At 32.9% G+C, this 13,841-nt stretch overlaps 1 long non-coding RNA gene across 1 annotated transcript in view; it reads right to left on the reverse strand.

Annotated features, from left to right (window-relative positions):
• The window catches only part of LOC138703167 (uncharacterized), a 37,246-nt gene extending 23,684 nt beyond the window's left edge, over window positions 1-13,562 (reverse strand). The window contains exons 1-2 of the long non-coding RNA XR_011332987.1: window positions 13,087-13,562; window positions 9,065-9,218 (exon numbers count right to left, since the gene is read on the reverse strand). This is a non-coding gene — a long non-coding RNA (uncharacterized lncRNA). The remainder of the gene's footprint in view (window positions 1-9,064; window positions 9,219-13,086) is intronic.
• Window positions 13,563-13,841: the final 279 nt, after the last annotated feature.

Below are 13,841 nucleotides of genomic sequence, written 5' to 3' on the forward strand. Positions count from 1 at the left end.
AAAAATTGCACAAAATTGTAAAAATTGTAGAAAATTACTAAATTGTAAAACTACAAAAATTTGTAAAAATTGTAATTGTAATATTGTAAAATTTTGACTTGTTCCACATCTTAAAGCTTCATTGCTCATGTAAGATATATGGAATAAAATAAATGAATGAATGAAATGAATGAGTCATTTCGTCTGGCAAACAAAACTTACAGACTTTTTTCAATCAGTGTAAAATCAGGATAGTTTATAAACAGTGAGGTGAACTATTGCTAAAAACAACACAATAACAAGTTTTATGGAATAAACTGATAACTGGTGAGTGTTTAGTTTATATTACAGTATGTATTACATTATTTAAATTCATGTATAGAGTTTGCATTAAATTATCGGCTTTACCCATCTCCTGTCATTTCCTTAACACATGGACTATAATCACTTCCGATATATTGCGGTTCAGCTATAATGCGGGGGTTAAGTATGTCCCCCCTCCAACAATGCACTATATCGGGCTTTTACTGTAATGTGAATTCATACAATAACATGAAAAAAACGTTCATTAAAATTTTTTAACTAAACGACATTTCATACAAGTTGAGAGGATGTGAAGGCATTTCTTTCCCCTTCTACTTGTCCTGAGTCCGTGAGTAACAGAATGGTAGCTGTTACCTCTTATACCTGCACCCCTCAAGTTGTAGACAGAAGAAAATAAAATATTAAATAAAGTACATAAGTGGATATAAAATACAATGACACAGATGTTTGAAAATTACATGTTTGAGTATATTTTAATGTCGTTCTTACAATATTTTCAACTAGCAATTAATTAAATTAAGGAATGTTAGTTTGTATTATGAAGGCAGGAGGGAGTGACACAGTGTAGATTGTCCCATTGTGTGTGCTTAGAGTAGCAACTAGTGGTGAAGAAAACATTTATCTTCTGCTGTCAATAGCTCGTTAATGCGCCAGTTGATATAAAGAACAATAAAATGAAATACAAACGCTTAGTATAGGCTTTCGAAATATAGATTACTGGTAAATATGTTCAATAATAAGAATTTTCACTATGTTCGAAGTCAATTAGTCGAACGTCAGTAAGATGGATAGTAGCATCTTCCCCTTCACAGATGGTAAAGAGTGTGAGTAGAGGGGAAGACCTAGCAACAAAACTGAAATGAGGATTAATTCCAGCAAATACTTATTTTATTCGCAAAATTCCAACAATAATGTATTTTTAAGTAATATTTTTATAATTTCAGTCTTTTTTTTTTCTTTTTTTTCAATGCCATATTTCCTTCCACCATCTTGTCAATGGATGCAGCCATATATTAAAATCTATATAAATTGTAAAAACTGAAAATTGATGCTGAAAATACTGCATACACGACTGTTATAATGTTTAATATCTCAAGCCAGGATTATAAAACTTGCATTTTTAGACATATAATTTTAAAATAACACCGCTAAATTGACAATAATGCCGAAATCATGAAATTTTAAAATGAACTTTTCTTAAAAATGAAGCCACTTTCATGGGACTCTATGGATGAGACATGGTTGCATTCATATCTGCCTGAGCTTAAAAGACAATCAAGTGAATGGCAACACCCAGAATCACAGTATCCACAATCTGCAGGATCTTTTAAAAGTAAAGGTAACAAGGCATAATCCTTGTGCACACTGGACCTCTTTATACAAGAGTAAATGCAGCTTACTACACACTATAATTACTTGAAATATCATTTGCACCTAATTGCATCATTGTAAATGACCACAGAACATTGAGAAGAGGCCTATTGTGTTACACGATAATGTTCTTTGTCATGTATCTGCCATAGCGACCAATCTGTAAGGAAAATGGAATTGGGAAGTAGGCTATACTTCAACACTCAGAAATTCACCAGACATGAGTCCTTGTGAATATGACATCCTCGAAAATCAAAGAACCCCTGCGAGGTATTTACTTCCAAACAAGGGGGCTTTAGAGCAGGGTTTAAGCCACAATTGCATTTCTCGCATTTTGCTACTCGACTTCTATTTTTTTTTATTGGGTTATTTTACGACACTGTATCAACATCAAGGTTATTTAGCGTCTGAATGAAATGAAGGTGATAATGCCGGTGAAATGAGTCCGGGGTCCAGCACCGAAAGTTACCCAGCATTTGCTCATATTGGGTAGAGGGAAAACCCCGGAAAAAACCTCAACCAGGTAACTTGCCCTGACCGGGATTCGAACCCGGGCCAGCTGGTTTCGCGGCCAGACATGCTGACCGTTACTCCACAGGTGTGGACCTCGAACTTCTAAAAATGCAACAAACTTTCAATGTGAATGTGCAAAAATGCGACAACCACATTGGACTTCAGAAACAAAGATGGTAATGGAGAAAATGAAATAAAAGATGTGTTTAAACTAATCTGAATTTAAATTAAATGCTATGACATGTTCAAAAGTTATTGAGTGATAGATATTCGGGAATGGATTTCAAACAGTTGGTGAAATTCATGCAAGTTAAGTGAACAATTTCTTCTAATTGATTTATATAATTCCATTGCATACTGTAAATTGTGAGCGAGAATTTAGTTGCATGAATTTTGTAAAAACTGGAATTAGAAGCCGCCTTTCATTAAAAAGAGTTAGCGCTCTGCTAACAATAAATCTTGAAGGGTCTACTAGTAGAGAATTTCAATGTTTAGAGTGCCCATAAAATAATGTATTTTAATGTGATGTAAATTCAGCAGTAATTAAGTCTAAACATACCTACGTCTAATGATTAAGGGCCGAATTCATAGTCAACGCTTATTATAAGGAAACACTTAAGCAGTTGCTTATAATAATTTCCAATTCATAAATCCCACTGAAGTGAACACTTATTCAAATAAGGTAGCTTGTCAGCTTACTCAAGTGTTTCCTTATATGCATTGTAATCAGCTGATTCGGTATACAATAGATGATTATGATTTAATTTAATTTATTGAGTTCTGTAATTAAAATGAAAATGAGTTTCGGCAAAAGATATATCAGAGATATGGAGAACCCTTTAGAGATATATAATGATCAACAATTTAAGAGGAGATACCATTTCGACAAGAACACTGTTGTGAATATTCTGGTGTCTCTCATTTAAATTCACAATGCAACCATGAGGCTTACCGATTTCGCCACTACTGAAAATACTGGTTGCTTTGAGATTTTATGATACAGCAGAATTTCGTGTAGATTTAAGTGGCAGTTTTTTTTTTTTTTCGAAAAGTATTCACGTCCCAACAAAGTGTCATTTGCATTTTTGTTTGTATTCTACCCAAGGAATAAGCTGTTAAAATTTGCGTAATTATATCACTTCCACTTTGTTTAGCATAAAAATAACTGAAAAATAAATGAAAATGATTTACTTACAGGAATATTTCCGGAGTTTGCATTAAACTCAACTGCAATTTTGTTCCATGTCAATTTCTTCTTTTGGAAAGAACAATTATCAATTTTTCTTTACTTTCGACGATATCTCCATATTTCATAACTAGTTATCTTAGCTCACTTCTTTCTTTTCTGTAAAATGCTTTCTGGACATCTTGTATAATTTTTAGCTTTATAATATTTACTTCTGTATTTGTGTATGACAATAATGGCGATTTAACAATTTGAAGGGGCTGGAAAACAATTGAATGCAGGAAAGCGCTCACGTCTAGCCATGTTGCCATATTTCTTTCGATGTCAAGGGAATGCTCAGGGCATATGAATGAGTAGCGTCTCTGCAATGCGATCTGAAATAAGTGCTAAGGAAATGCTCATTACTTAAGTGTTTCCTCATTTTATAAGTGACGACTATGAATTCGACCCTTACTCACATAAATATATCTAGAGTATGATAAGATAAACTGAAAGTAATAAAACTCCAAGAAACAAATTACATAACTTTTTGTTTCTGCTTACTTTATTAATTTTAAATCACACATATGGGTCAATTAAACAGTGTTCATGGATTAGATAAGAAACGTACAAAATATATATCACAGTTGTATGAACACTATTAAAATAAAATAATTATTAAAATTAATAAAATTCAGACATGTTTCGGAGACTGCCTCTCCATTCTCAGTGACTTTACCACGACTGCAAAAGGAAAATAAATTTAATGAGACTCATGTATAATTATATTTAAAAATTATATACAGAAAAAGTGCGATGTCTGAATAATAATCTTTAATTCTTACAAAGGCTGGAAAAGTTAAGAAATTGATGACCGGTATCTCTTCTATAAAAAGAATGTAAAAAGTATGATAAAGTTAAAGTGTGGATAAAACTGACAATTTAAAATAATTAACATCACATGATGTGTGTACATTCTTATAATAAAAAGTTAACATATATCGTATTTAAAAAAGTACAAAAGAATAAATGAAAGAAGAATGGACAAAGTTATGATTTGGATGAAAGACTCACCGGCTGGTTCAGATGATTGACCGCATTGTAGCGTGGCTTAAAGGAGACTGAGATGAGGGAAAGGACAGAAATTACGTTGACTGATACTACGTTAATCTTTTTCTATTCAAATCGGAAGTAATATAGAGATCAAAAAGAATGTTTTTTTCATAAATTGCTTTTTCATTTAAATTATGAGAGTTAATGGATTTATCTTTGTGTATTTCAATAGATTCTAAAATGATTAGTAATTTACCTTTCCTATTAGTATGTAAAATTTCCATATCTGAATTAATATCTGTAAAATAATGTTGGTTATTGTATATATGTTCACTGAAAGCAGAATGAGAAATTTCATGAGAGATGTTTCTATGTTCTTTGTATCTTATATTGAAATTCCGGCCTGTTTGACCTATGTATGTGGCATCACATTCTGGAAACTGACAATTTAATTTGTATACACCTGAAGAACTGAATTTATCAAAATTACTAGTATGAAATTTATTGAACAAAATTTTACCGATAGAGTTGTTAGTTTTGTAAGCAATATTGAAATTTAATTTTTTGAAGATAGAAGTAATATTGTAAACATAAGGGTGTGAATAAACGAAACTGATATAATCTTTTTGCTCTTTATTATTTGATAAACGTGTGAAAGTTTTCAATTGTTTTTTCCAATAGAAGGCCATGATTTAATAATGTGTGCTTTGTTTTCTCTTTCATTTCAAAAGTTTATTATTATGTGATTAATATCCTTAACTGGATTAACTCTTGATTATCTGAAGACTTACTTATTTTGTTTCTTCATGTGTGTATTAGGAATGTTTTTCGTCATGTGAATATTCAAGAAATTCAGTGTGTTTTCTAGTGACTTTACAGACTTGTTGATTTTACATAGCAACAGTGCTTACAGTTATTAATTAACTAATTAATTTCATTCAGTTTTCGTCTTCGTTTAGTTTATTTACGCGTTTTACTTTAATTTATCAGTGATGTCAACCAACATCCCTCTGTGTACTCCTTCTGAATCTACTAACATTTCTTCTGTGACTTGTAATTTATGTGGTAAATCTTTTACTCATCGAGGCATCAATACCCACGTTTCGAGATGTCATACATCAGAAGATTCTTCGCTGGATATTTCCCCATCTGCAGCAGGAAGTTCTTCTGATATTTCTACACATATTAGTGCTACCACTGAACCTGATGAATATATTCCGTGCCCACATTGTCCATCAGGTGATACTAGACTTTTTAGAGGTACTCGTGGTCTGCGCATTCATCACTCACGTGTGCATTCTGACATTCAAGATGCAATTCCATCCTCAAATATCACCCACGAAGAGCTTCACTCCATACTCATACAGTGCAAGAAATCTGTTGCTGTCATACGCAGAATCCCCAAGGGAGCTCGCCCATTGGCTGCGGACCGACTTCGACATCTGATTGACCTTTGTATATGGTTTAATTCCGAAGCCCATTGGGTCAATTTAATGCTTTACGCTTACATTGCTCTTCGTGTTCCTGAAAAGTCTACTAATAAATCACTAATCTCCAAGATTAAGGAAAACATAAACAATTTTCAAAATCCTTCTTTCACCGAGTCTATTCGTACTAAGAAGAAGTCACCACATATCTCCCTGGCGCAACGTATAGAGAGGAAAATTGCTGAAGGAGACATTCGCAACGCTGTTCGTATATTATCATCCGATATGGGGATAGCTGAATACAATCAACTTACTTACGAAGAATTATTATCAAAACACCCGCCTCCTTCTCGACCATCTACTTTTCCTGATGCTCCTGTTAGTACTGCTAATCACCCATCTTTTTCTGAATCTGATGTCCTACACGCCATTAAAAGTTTCCCTCAAGGATCTGCTTCTGGTATTCACGCCCATGGACCATTATTATGAAATTAGTTTACAATGTTATACTTATCGCATGAGCTAATATATGAAGAAACAGTAAAAAAAAAAAAAAAAAAAAAAAAAAAAAATTACCTGTTTTTTCCAATTTACCTGAGAGATAATCCTGTCTACCATCTTCGTGTTATAGCCACTGTCTATTGCTATTGGGTAAATGATATCTAATGCTTTATCATAATCCGATTTGGACATGGGAATATTAAGTAATCTGTTAATTAAACTGTACAATCCTGCTTTTTTGTGCTGTTCGGGATGATTCAAATGAATCGTCCCGAATGAATGATTCTAAATCGTTGAGAAAACAAATTCATAGATTCCAATACACAGAACATTGTTAAATGACACCTTTCTAATATATCAAAATATCGATTTTCAAAATTTATTAGATAATATAAATTCCATACATCCCAAAATTCAATTTACCAAAGAAGATGAAATCAACAATTCTTTACATTTTTTGGATTTAACAATAGAAAGGAAAGCCAATCATTTTCTTTATAAAATATACAGGAAACCAACTCAGACTACACACTTAATCCCCATTCATTCGAATCATATATACAATAACCAACATTATTTTACAGATATTAATTCAGATATGGAAATTTTACATACTAATAGGAAAGTTAAATTACTAAACATTTTAGAATCTATTGAAATACACAAAGATAAATCCATTAACTCTCATAATTTATATGAAAAAGCAATTTATGAAAAAAACATTCTTTTTGATCTTTATATTACTTCCGATTTGAATAGAAAAAGATTAACGTAGTATCAGTCAACGTAATTTCTATCCTTTCCCTCATCTCAGTCTCCTTTAAGCCATGCTACAATGCTGTCGATCATCTGAACCAGCCGGTGAGTCTTTCATCCAAATCATAACTTTGTCCACTCTTCTTTCATTTATTCTTTTGTACTTTTTTAAATACGATATATGTTAGCTTTTTATTATAAGAATGTATACACATCATGTGATGTTAATTATTTTAAATTGTCAGTTTTATCCACACTTTAACTTTATCATACTTTTTACATTCTTTTTATAGAAGACATACTGGTCATCAATTTCTTAACTTTTCCAGCCTTTGTAAGAATTAAAGATTATTATTCAGACATCGCACTTTTTCTGTATATAATTTTTAAATATAATTATACATGAGTCTCATTATATTTATTTTCCTTTTGCAGTCGTGGTAAAGTCACTGAGAATGGAGAGGCAATCTCCGAATTTTATTAATTTTAATAATTGAATTGGTCATTGCTAAAAGGCCCTTTGTCCAAAAATGTTAGTTCTGAATAAATCGAAAAAAAACTGTTTTTAAGAAATACTAATCTTCGTAGAGCAATGTGGTCACTGTCCATCATAAAGGTACATTTGTGCTTTCTAGAAGCACAATTTTTATTTTCTTGTCACGTGTAGTTTGTATAATATTATTAATTAAAAATTCAAATTTAAAGGTCTTTTAGCAGTGAACTTAAAATAATTTCACATTTGCATTGTACATATATTCATAATAACTCGCAGGGGCGAATGACAACTTCGAACACCGAGGTACCTTTCTACCATAAGATTCTGCAGAAAGACCTCTTTTGTAAAACATGGGCCACCAGTTAATGAGTGACTTTATTTTTGTGCATGCGTAAATATTTTATATAGCCTATAAAGATTTTTGTGGCCCTTAGGAAATAACATTTTTATGCAATATTCATTTACGTCAGTGATTCAGTGTAAATATTCTGAACTTACCTACAATCCTCACCAGTTCGTCTTTCAGCCACCAATTCTCCAGAGTAAGTCACATGTTCAGTGCCTTTAACTTTGGCTTTCTTTAATATATTTCGTTTCCAACTGCAAGTATCACTACAGCTCTTTTTGCTTTTCAAACTCTCAGTCTCCATTTCAATTAGCCGAAATTGCGTATAATATAATAATTTGTATTAAAACACAAATAAATATCAGAGCAGAATAAACAGACCGCTTCAAACAATAAAGATAGCTGATAGTATAGTAAGTATAAAGGCTTGTCATCAGATGGAAGCACCGCTAAATGCCAAGTTCACAGCTAGAAGGCCCTCTATCCTGGAGAAAGGGCATTTTAGCATGACACTAAAAATGAAACGCTCAACTGTGCGTGTGTATGAAGGCTTGAGGAAAGTCCTTTTAGCACAGCTTGTGTATTTATATGTAAGGATGTTGAATCTGTAGTTGACTCATTTTTGTAAAAATACGGAGAAAGGGCCTTTTAGCAATGACCAATTCAATTATTTTATTTTAACAGTGTTCATACAACTGTGATATATATTTTGTACGTTTCTTATTAATTTTATATTTCTGCACAATTATTTATAAAACTGTACAAGCTTTTTGCAATTTGCACAAATACAATTTTTCATTTGTACATTTTTGCGACATTTATTTATTTTCTAGCTTAAACCCTGCTTTAGAGTGCTCTGTGAGAGAAATGTCCAAAAAAGATGGGACAGATGGAGTGCACCATCTTACAAGAATTTGGAAATTTCTTGTTGACATGGAGAACAACAGAGTTAATGGTTTTATCGCCAAGAATTCAACATTAGTTAACAAAAACATAATATTTGAAATATGTAATGTTAAGTGTGCCCTAAATAAATTTAGTTTGTAGCAATGAAAATGTTGCTGATGTTTTTTTTGAATGCCTTAATGGTTTCATTCTTCATATTGTATTTGACTTCACTGTGAAATATTTACCTGCATTCTGAGCCAAGTATTGATACATTTAGAATGAAACTTGTGTGTACATGGCAACAATTTCTCATCATCATTAACTTCATCCAAACATATTGCGCAAGTAGTTTTATCTGGTTGAGAGGACCTCTTGCGTCTACGTCGGACATTTCCATTTCTGTAACAAATATATTTAATTATTCAATGCATTAGAACCATTTTATTAACATCTGTCATATTGTAAGGCAATGATAACGAATGTCACTGCACAATGTATTTTTTACAGGTGGGAAAAAGTTTTATTTTATTTAACGATGCTCGCAACTGCAGAGGTTATATCAGCGTCACCGGATGTGCCGGAATTTTGTCCCGCATGAGTTCTTTTACATGCCAGTAAATCTACTGACATGAGCCTGTCGCTACAGGTGGGAAGAACTTTTGAAAAGAAGTTCTGTTAAAAAAAAGTAGGTCTTTGAACATTGAAAAATAATTAATGAGACAATATGGGTACTATAGTATATGTCATGTAACTTGGCAGTTCGAGCAAGATGCGCCATGGCATCGATCATGACGTCAAGTAGTATTAACAAATAGATGTCTTCATTCACGCACGATGATTTTCGTATATAAGTAAGTACGTATTTAGGGCAGGTTGGCTTCTACTACTCCATACTATAAATCAAAGGTATTTTCAGTGTGTTTTTCAAATTCCCTATAGTGCCTGGGACATAAGTAAGATTCACCGTTACTTTTTTCGGTGAAACTTCAGTATCTTCCCACATTGCACAAATCCTCGGCCTCATATCACTTAAATCAGTGTTTCTCAAACTTTTTTCAAGTGGGGACCACTTTTTTAAGTCAGAACAGTTCCGTGGACCACCTTACTCTTATTCCCTTCGAAAACGAATTTATCATTTTTGTAGCATATTTTAATACTAGTATACTTATATTTTAAAATAGAATTAATTAATTAATTAATTAATTATAATACTTTGGTAATTATATTTTTGTAGCCAATCACAAGTAACTTATAACAAATTCTGTGCATTGTTTATTCATCGCTTGCATGTCAGCAGTTAGTTGTTTGAAATCCTTCGTATGTGGTACATGCTAGTAGTTGTTCATGTCCCTGTTAAATAGTGCCCATATAAATAATGGAAAACTGGATTTGATCCGGATCTTTGAAAATAAAGAAACATGATGATACGCTTCATTTAGGCAGTGCTAATAGTTCAGAAGCTGTGTGTGAAGAAATATATTACTTATAGTGCCATTAAAGAAATATCTAGTCCTACTAGTAGCTATTCAAAGAAAAAATACTTTCGTAAATATGACAAGAGTTATTTGAAACTTGGATTTACTTGGTGTGGCAATGACAGTGAACCAAAACCTCGGTGCGTTGTGGAAACGTTGACTTATATAACTCCTCAACCAGTGGTGATATTCAAAAAGTTCTCTCATGTGTACCTATGTTAAACATATACTGTATATGTCCATGGTAATTGCAAATAGAAATAATTTAACAACCAGTTCATCCGAACCAGTGCAAACTGGCCTAATATCATCACTGCCCTCAACTCAACTAATCCACTAACCTTCTCGCATACCTCAGCTTAATGTCACTTAGCTATCCACTCATTTAACCCATCTAACCCATAAAGAAACTTAAATCAGATGTCAGTCCCATGTGTGGTGTGAGGTAATGTGGAAGATTGGCCCTTTTTTCAATTTTCTTTTAAAAAGAAAAAGAAAAGAAGTAGGCCTAAATCATTTTCATACAAATATTAATTTTGGATCAATGTAGAGTATCCACCGCCCACTGAACGAATATTGGTTAAACGAGCGTTGAGTGACTTCCGCCGATTTTGGAATAGACACCGATGCACTTAGGTTAGGTTAGTTTAGGCTTTTATTAGTCCGTCAAGATGAAGGTGAAAGCGATTGAGTGTGATTTTTTGTTTTCTATGTTGGCAGTTCAAGTGCATCGATGTCTGTTCCAAAATCGGCGGAAGTAGCTCAACGCTTGTTTCACCCGAATATTTCACACTTTTATCACTGCCAATGTTGCGCTATAAACCAATTTTCGCAAATCTAATGTAAAAGACTACCTACACAAGCAACAAGTTATACTAAATGTTTAGGATTAGTGTAAAACTGGCCTATGTCTCCTATAGTGAGCGGGACATAAGTAACATTCACCTAATTTTGAAACTGGTATCTCCACCAGTAGGCTGTATTGGGCCTATTGGCTATTCGGATTGTGTGGATAAAAGGTCTAAGAGCAGATATTACTGAAATTTCTTTGGCCTTGTTTATAAAATTACTGTTATAATTTTTACACTCTGGATTTCTATAATGCATTCAAATTTTTAGAGGTCAAAAGGATTCTCCAGAGAGAAGACAGTATGCAATAAAGGCAAGGTATTCCAGTGAAACGCTACAGCAGGAATTAGATGATATAAGCACAGGAAAATTGGTCAACTAGAATCTGCACGTTTGTATTCCTTCCCAAGTCAAACATTAACTGTGAATAAATTAAAAAATAAACACAGAAATAATATTGGAATGCCAAATATGTTATCACTGAGAATGTTGATATGACTTTGTAGTAGTCTCATATAAAGGATCACTGTTCCCTGGTAGGCCTACAGGCAATGGTCTCACTCCCAGAAGGGAATGCCTTGGATGTGGCCTGACCAGTTTGAAGTAATAAAGAAGGTTAATAAGTTGGTAAATAAAAGGGGCACATGTGAACTGATTACTGGTATGTTAAGAATGTGAAGAATTTGATTAGCGAATTAAAAATAACATATCAAACTATCAAACATATTACTTATGTAGGTAATAAACCAATAAAAGTGGTGTTTATATTTTCTTTTGTAGTGCTAGTATATTTCATTGTTATGGTAAATGTTCTACGTTTTCAATAAACTTTTTTCTGTGAATTCATATGAAAAAAAAATTTAATGATATTTTCTTATTGTATGGTCAAAAGTTACCTTGATGGGGAATTGAATTTAATAGGACACATACTGTATATGGTACAAAGTTTCCTAAATTAATAGTGCAACTTTGTACCATCATTAAATGTCAAATGTTACCTATTTAAAATATGATTCTTTATCTTTATTATGTTTCAACCCATAAAATAAGTTGTTTTCTGAAATAATTTACTTTTAAACATTAATTTCAATAGACATTATTTTAGGTACCGGTAAGTATAAAAATGATAGAAGTGGTACAAAGTTACCCAAAATGACTGTACTGGTTTCTAGTAACGCGTACAGTAAACAAAAGACAAATTGAGTGGTAACGTCAATCTCGCACCGAAATAAGGGTGAAAAGTTGCTGTGAAAGTGGAGAGGGGCGGGATCGCATTCTTTGCTTGGTGTACATATATAGAAAGAGAGTTTTCGTAAGTTGGGTATCTATGATAGGTTAGGTTTGGTTTGGTTTGTTCAGGCCTTTAATGTCTTGCATATGAATTTTAGTCGGTAGGTGGATATGGATATCCGGCTTCCTTCGGTAACGTAATTGTAAACAATTACGAGCATATTTTTTTTCTGATGCAAACAAAACTGTACTGTTAGCCACAATGTTAATAACTTAGAAATACTGTTAGTCACAAGATTAATAACTTAGATATGTGGGCAAGTCATCAATGGGAACTGTCATGAGCAAAAACAATTTTGGAGGTACGTTCCTTCTCAAGACACAATTATTAACTTACTATTTTTCAGTAATCTACGAAACCGGCGCAGAAAGCAGGAGGAAGCAATGAACCAGAGATACTATTTTAAATCGACATCGGTGATAAGGTATAAGAGTGCCTTTGCAACGGCATAAATGTTTACATTTTTCCAGACAGCCTTACATGAAAAATGTAGGCCTAACCAAAATATTATATAATTATTTGCTGAATAAGCTACCTACGTTTTTCCCATAAGACAGGAAAAATATAGGCTATGCTTAAGGCATCGTGAAGAGTTTAATCTTAAATATATGAATGTCAATGCTCAGTTCAACATGTCAAAAAAATCTCTTACCTTTGTTCCCAAGAACTAGGATAAGTTCCAGGATCATCTGGGGGAGATCTTCGGTTATTGTTATATGAACCATGGGGAGTTTCTAAATCCCTTTGTCCTAAAAAATAAAAAACGGCTGCTGTTGCAAGGCCTAATCCTAGAAATACTAGTAAAGCTGCTCCCTGATAAGGCATATTTATTGTTTATATAATTAATGTTGACAAACAGCAAATGCTCTGTTTCGCCAACGAGAAAGAAAGTGCTACGCAACCGTAAGCAATGTACGCAACACACAGCTGATCAGGTTCTGAAATTCGTATACAAAGAATATAACATTTGAAATTCCTTCTCCTTGAATATAAAGAAATAATATATAGTGACGTAAATTGATTTAAATTGCTTCAAAGCTCCTTCTTGTTTAATTATGAACACAATATGGTACAGTTTATTTGTTTCACTGTGTTTATACTCTATTCAAAATAAATAGTATGAATGAATTTCTGAACAAACTCCGATTTCGATTCGCAACAGGTCAAAGAACTGTTTTCAACTTGCAGTGGCATCTATGTGTATTCAATGGAACCAGGATTACTTCCTAACGGAAGCTAGCGGCACCTATAGGAAGTAGAAAAAATAACATGTTAAGGCGGTCGAGTTTCGAAGCTCAGATCTGTTATATTGTATATTTTTTTTGTAATATAGATACCGATACTTCAAAATCATGTCAAATATTTAGTCCATAATAATTAAGGTTGTATTTGTTGCTAGTAGTTATG

This window comes from Periplaneta americana, chromosome 7 (genome assembly GCF_040183065.1).
Source record: "Periplaneta americana isolate PAMFEO1 chromosome 7, P.americana_PAMFEO1_priV1, whole genome shotgun sequence".
Classification (NCBI taxonomy): Eukaryota; Metazoa; Arthropoda; class Insecta; order Blattodea; family Blattidae; genus Periplaneta; species Periplaneta americana.